Genomic DNA, 8,154 nt, shown 5'->3' on the forward strand with positions numbered 1-8,154 from the left:
AATCTGGATCTATGTAGTATCAAACTTAGTCAATTTAGGTCAAGCCAGTGCATGGAACTTATGTATACTTTCCCTGTGCAGCTGCAGGACTGTGAAACCCCTGCCACTGGCCTCAGCCCTGGAGCTGCTCTTTTCTTCCCTCTGGGCTATTTTTTGCCCTCCTGACCTATTGCCATCCTCCTCCCCCAGCCAGCCAACCCTCTCAGCCTCCATCCCACAAGCTGCTTGGGGTGCAGCTCCTTTTATCAGTTTGCCACTGCTGGAACCAAGCAAGTAAGTTCCATTGGGGTGAGGAGTGGAAAGAATGGGAATGTAAGTTAACTGCAGGGGGGGAGCATCCCAGCCCACCCACGGGTCATACCTGCCCTGTCTCACCCCACCTGTGAGTCATGCCTGCCCCTGTTCAACCCATGCATGGGTTAAGCCTGTCCCACCCACCCTACCCGCAGGTCATGCTGGCCCTTCCATCCCACCTATGGGTCATGCCTGCCCCCACTCAACCCCCCTGTGGGTTGTGCCTGCTGCAGCTGATCCCACCCACAGGTTGTGCCTGCCCCCACCCCCTCATGGGTCATGCCTCCCCCAACCCCCCACTGAAGCCCCAGCCCCTGCTAGCCTTCCCATCCTGACTTACCTGATATCACACTGCCATTTTGAAAAGATTTAACCTCCCACTAATGACCTCAAATGTCTGTACTTAGCCTAATAGAAACTCGTTCTACTAAGGTTAAGGGAAATTTTGTGCACAAAGACAAACAATCACAGGATTGAAGTGATGAGGAACTTCAGAGTGACTTCAGGAAGTTGAATGGGCAGCACAGTAGCAAAAGAAATTCAGTGCTGACAAAGGCTGAAAGAGAGCAATTTTAAAAGGAATAACACAAACTACTTATATGCATTCTTTGGCTGCAGTAAGCATAAAACTCATTTTTTTCTGAATAGCAGTTTTTTCCCCCTTTCAGGTTAGAACAGATGACAGCAAGATGGTGGAAGAGACCATTTGAATGATCCAAGCTGACCACACTGCAGTACTTATTAAATACTCTACAGTGGTCAGGAACAAATAAGCATTTCCTGCAAATGCAGTTACTGGAAGTTGATCTGCCAAGTGCTTCTGCCTCCTCCCTTATAATTATAAGAAAGCATTATTTATTTAAATGGGGAAAAAAGGAACAGAAATGCCAATCTCTCACTCTTTCTTCCTGTGAATACATTTACCCTTGGGATGCAAGGTTCACCACAGGCTAAGAGGGAAATTTTTGTGAACTCCTCTTATTAACGTAGTCACAGTATGTCAGTGAACAGCATGGAGCCAGCTCCTACAATTTTCAAGTTGCTGAGTACATCTACATGAGACACCTTACTCGAGATTACAGCTAATTACAGTACAGTAAATAAATGTCACCATCTACACGTGCAGATGCTTCCTACACAGTGATGTGCTCTAATCTCAAGTAAATTAGCTACCTGTAAATACAAGTAGCAAATTTACCAGGAAGTAATTACTGCTCAGCATGGCACATGTAGACAGCTGACCAGGAGCAAATTTGCTTCTGGTCAGCTGGGCAGCAGGGCATGAGAGATTGCTTCCTGCCCCTGGGAGCTGCCTGCTGCCAGGGTGGGCTCTGCCACAGGAGCCCAGGTGGGGACAATATCTCTCTCTGGGGCATGGGCTGGGAAATGATTGTTATCTCCCAGCCCCTGCTCCATAATCATGGAGCTGGGGCTGGCAACAATCATCTCCCAGTGATCACGAAATGGGGGCTGGGCACCCCTTGCTGCCAGGGCAGAGATACTTTGTCCCTGCCCAGGATCCAACGTCAGAGTCCGCCCCAGCAGCTCCTGGCCCCATGCTCCCTGTCAGCCCCTGGGCTACCACCCAGGGGGAGCCTAGATCTCCCCCTGGCTACTGCAAGGGGTCAGTGCAGGGCTAGTGTGGGTGGGAGCAGACTACTGCCATAAGCAGAAAATCTACACTTTCCCTTCTCACATGTAAGTAAATTACTCTGGAGTAAACCCACCCCAGATCATTTGCATATGTAGATGTGCCCCCTGAGTGACTTAGGAAGCAGCATAATTAGGGGTGGGAAATAGCCCTGGGTATCAATTTAGATGGCATGTAGTATTGCTGGCCACTTTTGTGGCCAGCTCAGTCACTGTTACCACCACTTTTTGCTCTACCACCGCTGCCCAGGAAGCAAAAACTGCTTGTTAAGCCTCTGTTGGGCTTCTTTGGAGCAAATGAATGAGTCTCTCTCATTCTTTCAGAATAGGATTTTGTCCTCTAGCTCCAATCCTTGAAATAAGATGGGTTAGTTTTAGGCTTGATGGTCCCCCTATGCTCTTTTTGTGCTAGGAAATTGGCTTGTTCTCAGTTAGGTTCACTCTTAAACCAATGCTGGAAATAATTTAACAGTTACCATAGCTGGAAAAAAACTGTTTTTATCGCTGTCACAAGTAGCATCAAGCATTTGAGGTGACAGGTTCTACAACAATGAAAATGGCAAACAGTTTTGTCTTTTCTATGCTAGTGCCCTCTGCTAGACAGGGCTTCAATGGGAGCATCAACACATTCAAATAATATGAAACAATGAACTCCAGAGTGTATTGCTCCTGAGCACACGGTTTGAACAGGGGTCAGCCTGCCAGCCTGAAGCTGCTCCAACCCAGCTCAATGTGCTCCAGAGGAGCTGGCTGGGGCATGAGAGTACTCCAGTGTGGGACTGGCCAACAGGCAGCCCCCACACTGAAGCACCCTTGTGCCCCAGCCAGCCAGGGCAGCATCTATATGTGCACTGCTGCAAAGTAAAAAATTCTGCTATAGAGTTGATTAGTTTACTGAAACCTAATAGGGGCACACATGTAGACATGCAACTTTTACTGTGGAGCCAATTAGTCTACTCCACATTAAATGTCTCATGTAGATGCGCCCAGTAAATTTAGGCACGTTAAACTGCTCCTGAGTGCACGTATACACATGTGCCCAGGTCAGGAACAAATTGAGACCAACAAGAGAAGGCTACTCCAGGGTTGCTCCTGTCCTGCTTTGCCCACCTGCAGGAGCCAGAAGGAGCTCCAGGGTACCAGTCCTGGATTGGAAGGGGGCACTGGTGGTAGCTCTGGGATGGCAGGGGGCTTTGGGGGCAGCCCCAGGCTGGCAGAGAGCATGTGGTGGGGTCAGCCCTGAGCTCCAGCGGGTGGTGGGGAACTGTCCAGACCCGGAGCCGGGAAAGTGCCTTCCCAGCCCTTGGAGCTCAGGCTGAGCCAGGCCCCAGTTGTGGCTCCTTAAAAGTGCCACAATGCTTTAAGTTAATCTACTATGCAGGAATTGCTGCACACGTAAAGATGGTGACACTTTATTGTGCATTAGATTAGTCTAGTGCACAGTAAAGTGTATGTGTAGATGTGCCTAGTGTGTGAATAAAGAAAGTGTAAACTGCTGCTGAGGGAAATTTGAGCAAACTGAAATTAAAAAAAGACAAACAATAGCCCGGTGTCTCAGTTGTAGAGCGGCAATCAACATGGTATTATATTCAGAGGAAAACCTCTGTGTCAAAATGTATAGTGTTTATAAAGTCCTTGTTAGTTAAAAATAAAAAAAAATCTTGAGCAAATGTGTATATTATTTCTAAATGTATCCAAAGTTAGATACAGAGTGTTTTCTTAGCTTACAAATTGTTCCAAAACATTACCACAGACCTGCTTCCTCCTTCTTCATTTGTATTTCGGTATAAACTACATAGGGTGACTCAGATCCACTTGTGTTGTACTCTGGAACATATTGGTGATTCGTTATTTGTTTCCTTTGAGTAATATTAAGGGTATACATCCTGCTTTCATTGACGTCAAGGGCAAAACTCTTACTGATTCCAGTGAGAGAAGGATGAGGCCTCAAGAATGTCATGTTGCCTTCTCTAAAGTCCTATCACAATCTTGTTGTATTATCTTGTCTGAATATAATTATTTTTGGCAACTCTCTGTATATTTGACTTTCAGGCCATTCCCATTTCTTGTTTCTGTTGCACCGTTGTACAAAACAAGTCATTCCCCCTCAAGCTGCACTTCTTATCCTGCCCTGTGTTTTTTTTTTACTACAGTACCTTCTTTTCTGGTAAGTTTTTTGTTTTTTTGGGTTTTTTTGTAGGGGGGAGTTCATTTGTTTTGTTTAAATGTCCCATTACTTATTTTTAAATATTTTAGGACTATAAAGCTGGGCATTTGGCCACCCTATGAGACACTCTGAATTGCAAGAAGCACAGAAGCAGGTCTAATAATATTTTCTAAATTCTGTTTATATTTAATACAAATGTGTGAAATGTATGTATAACCATAGTTGTTATAGTATTTATTTGAATTTAAAAAACTGCTATTATATACATATATTTTGATTTTCATCCTAAAACACCCTACAATGCTTCAGATATTGCATATATAGGAATTACATATTTATTTACAGTTGCTATTCTAAATACATTTCCTTTATTTCTTAGTTATTCTAATTTTCTCTCTCAAATAATTTTCCCTAAGATTGCACTGATTATTTCAGCACATACTTGTCCAATTAAAGCCAATGGTAGATTTGTACAGAGGAGGCTTACTGTTTGGGCCTCTTTGTTTTAAACAAATAAAGGGAAAAAAACCCAAGCCACACAGCTTCACTATTTTTTTGCTAAAGAGTTGTTTTTGAGACAATGAGTGAAGATAAACTTCTCCAGCAGAAATTAGACAAGTTTTTATGAAGAGTGTTAGCACCTAAGTAGAATTCAGGCAGGTTGTATATCCATTGAATGTATTTATCATTAAAAAACCTGTTGCATATGGAGCAGGCAATGCACAATGGGGCTGAATGCTGCAAATCTTGTACACCCAAACTCAAGCCTGGTGGAGTGTCCAGTATGCAAAGAGTGCAGAATCAAGGCTGAAGTTAGCTGTAAATGTGGTATAAATAAGATTTACATAGCAAGTTATCCAGGAATAGAAATGATTATCAAGGAAGTTAAAAAATAAGGCATGAACTGCTACAAAAATGGGATCTAAAATCCTTCTGTGGAATTCGTATCACATTGTTGGCTGTTGGCCTGAAACAAATCACGGGCATGTTAATGAAGCATCTTAGCCATTGAGCAGAGCAATATAAGGGGTATAACAGGGAGCCAGGGGCTCCTGTTACTTTAACAGGGGCACAGTAGTCTAAAAGTGTACTGTGTATTACATAATCAAAATATATTTTGAGATCACTTATAAATAAAGCGTATGAAATTTGTCTTTACTTCTAATACAAATGATCCTGTGCTAGAATGTTTCAGTACAAATTTGAGGGGGCAGCATCTACACATTCATTAATGCGCCTTCACTATTGTGCATTAAGTTTAGTACCTATAATATGAGGCACTACATAAAGGCACATTTGCCTGTGCTAATGCGCAATAGCAAAGGCGAATGTTTTTTTTTTGTGATGCTTGATGTTCCGCATTAGTACAATTTTTGCTGTGATGCACTAATGTGCGGTAGAATAGTTTAGAGAAACCTAGACAAATTGGAGGACTGGACTAAAAGAAATCTCAAGAGGTTCACTAAGAAGAAGTACAAAGTTCTGCACTAGAGAACAATCCCATGTACCAGTATACACTGGGGGCTGACTGGCTGAGCAGCAGCTCTGCAGAAAAGGACCTGCAGGTTACAGTGGATGATAAGCTGAATATGAGCCAGCAGTGTGCCCTTGTTGTGAAGCAGGCTAACAACATACTGGGCTGCATCGGTAGGAGGGTTTCCAGCAGGTCAAGGGAAGTGATTATTTCCCTCTATTCAGCACTGGTGAGGCCACATCTGGAATACTGTCTAGTTTTGGGCCCCACACTACAGAAAGGATGTGGACACATTGGAGAGTCCAGTGGAGTGCAGGGAAAATGGTTTGGGACCTGGGGCACATGTTACAGGCTAGCTGGGCACTGTGTGTGTATCAATTTAGTTGCAGGCTGACTGGGTGCTGCAACAGTATCAGCTACTGGGCTGTTTGGTTTGGGATTGAGGAGGCAGAGTTGGGAGTGAAGCAAAGGCAAATTTATTGTATCCTACACACACAACAGTTAACAGAAAGATAAATGTGATAAGCAGATAATTCAGTATTAAAGAGCTAATAGTAAATAATAACAACAGATAGATGGATTAATTTGTCGCAGGCCAACTGGGCACTGCGAGGGTATCAGCCACTGGGCTGTTCAAAGCAACAAATAGACAGACATGGGTTGGCAATTTATCGATAGTCCCTCGATGCCAGGTGCGCGCCAAGTGATTCCAGTGAAGTCAGGCGTCCCCGATTGATGCTGTCAGAGGGATTACTGGGGAAGATTCCTTGATCAGGATTCAATCCTCACACACACCGGGAGTTTGGAATCTGGGTTTGGCAAAGCAATGACTGTTCTGTTCCCTCCTTCCTGCTGGTTACCTGACGCACACGCTTTTTATACCTAGTCTTATGCTAATATGTTGGCTTTAGAGCCACTCACAATCTTGCCTTATAGCTGTTACCCTATGGGATTGAAAGGTGTTAAAAATTATTGTAAAAGGTTACTACCTAGACTCGGGTTTATCCAATAAGCAAATTACAATGCAGCACCTTTAGGTTTGAAATTGACATCACTCTGCCTAAGCCCAACTCTTTTAGGTTTCTCTGAATATGCTTTCTTGGGACGTGCTTTCCCTGGAATGTGTTGGGTGTGCCAGGAGGTTGGATTTAGTTTTTATTGTCAAGGCTGAATCCTGAGCAAAAACCGTTAGGTTGCTGTTAATCTTGCAGCTACAGCTTCGCCTTTGGGGCCCAGTCAGTTTCACCAACAGTTAGTTTTATCATTTTGGTTAAACTTATGACAGACAAGTTACATTCGCGGTATACAAACTTACAAGCTTTATATTAGGCAAAAATACCAAATGCCTCCAAGAAGCCCATATTCATTGCTTATTAATTCATCTGGTTCTGGCCGGAACATGACTTCTGAGGAGAGGCTGTGGGAACTGGGCTTATTTAATTTGGAGAAGAGAAGACTGAGAAGGGATTTAATAGCAGCCTTCAACTACCTGAAGGGTGGTTACAAAGAGGATGGAGCTAGACCAGGGGTTGGCAAAGTTTTTGGGCAGAGCACCAAAAACACCCACAACCTCCACTTATCAGATATTAGCCTGCCAGGGGCTGACAGTGGGGGAGCTGTGAGGGGCCCAATCCTTATTGTGGTAGCACAGCCCTGGCCCATTCCCCAAGGTGCATGTGCCAAGCAAAACGCTAGACTGTCCTCAGTGGTGGCAGATGACAGAACAAGCAGCAACGGTCTTAAATTGCAACACTGGAAGTTTAGGTGAGATAGGGGAAAATCTCTCAGGAGTGAAGGTGGTGAAGCACTGGAACAGGTCGCTCAGAGGTGTTGGAGATCTTGAATGGGATCTCCATCCTTGGAGGTTTTTAACCCCGGGTGAACAAAGCCTCGGTTCTGATGCTCTAGTTGGGGCTGGCGCTGCTTTGCAGGGGGTTGAGCTAGGTGACCTCCTGAGACCCCTTCCGATCCGCATTTTCTATGACATATTTTTGCACCTGTGAGGGAGTGAGGAAGCCGCGTCTAAGGTTTGCCTATTAGAGCTGCCCCTGCCTCACCCTCGAGAGGATTTAACGGCAGGCGGAGACCGGCGAAAAGAAGCAGCGCCCCGCAAGGCAAAGGCGTAAAGCCACGCTCCCCGCGCCCCTGCAGGACGGGGCATGGAGACGCCTTCACCTACGTTCATTATTTATGAGGGCTGCTGATGACGCAAGAGGCGGCACGGCCTCTCCAGCCTGTGACAGCTGCCGGCGCATGCGCGGTGGTTTCACCCAGCCCAGCTCGCCCCCGATTTCAACTCTGTCAGCGAGAAGGCGCCCCACTTTTTCTGTTTTCCCATTGGCTGCGGGTGGCCGTTTCTACCCGCCCCTTCCTCACGGCGCGCCACGTCATTGGCCAGCCGGCCTGGCCGCGCCCTGCGATTGGCGGGTGGCTCTGCGAGGGGAGGCTGGATTGGTGGGGGTGGAACCAGCCGGCATTTGCGGCAAGGAGCGGTTTCCGGGTGTGTAGTAGGAGGGCGGGGCGGCGCCTGGCGGTAAACACCGGACAATGGGGTAAGCGGCCGACTGCG

General features: G+C 45.8%; 1 protein-coding gene across 1 annotated transcript in view; it reads left to right on the forward strand.

Moving 5' to 3' along the window:
* The first annotated feature begins 8,031 nt into the window (after nt 1-8,031).
* KIAA1109 (KIAA1109 ortholog) overlaps nt 8,032-8,154 on the forward strand; it is a 252,339-nt gene continuing 252,216 nt past the window's right edge. Inside the window, exon 1 of the mRNA XM_025204706.1 lies at nt 8,032-8,137. The gene's annotated coding sequence lies outside the window, so the exon portion shown is untranslated. The remainder of the gene's footprint in view (nt 8,138-8,154) is intronic.

This window comes from Alligator sinensis, unplaced genomic scaffold (assembly GCF_000455745.1).
Source record: "Alligator sinensis unplaced genomic scaffold, ASM45574v1 scaffold150_1, whole genome shotgun sequence".
In the NCBI taxonomy this organism is placed as follows: domain Eukaryota; kingdom Metazoa; phylum Chordata; order Crocodylia; family Alligatoridae; genus Alligator; species Alligator sinensis.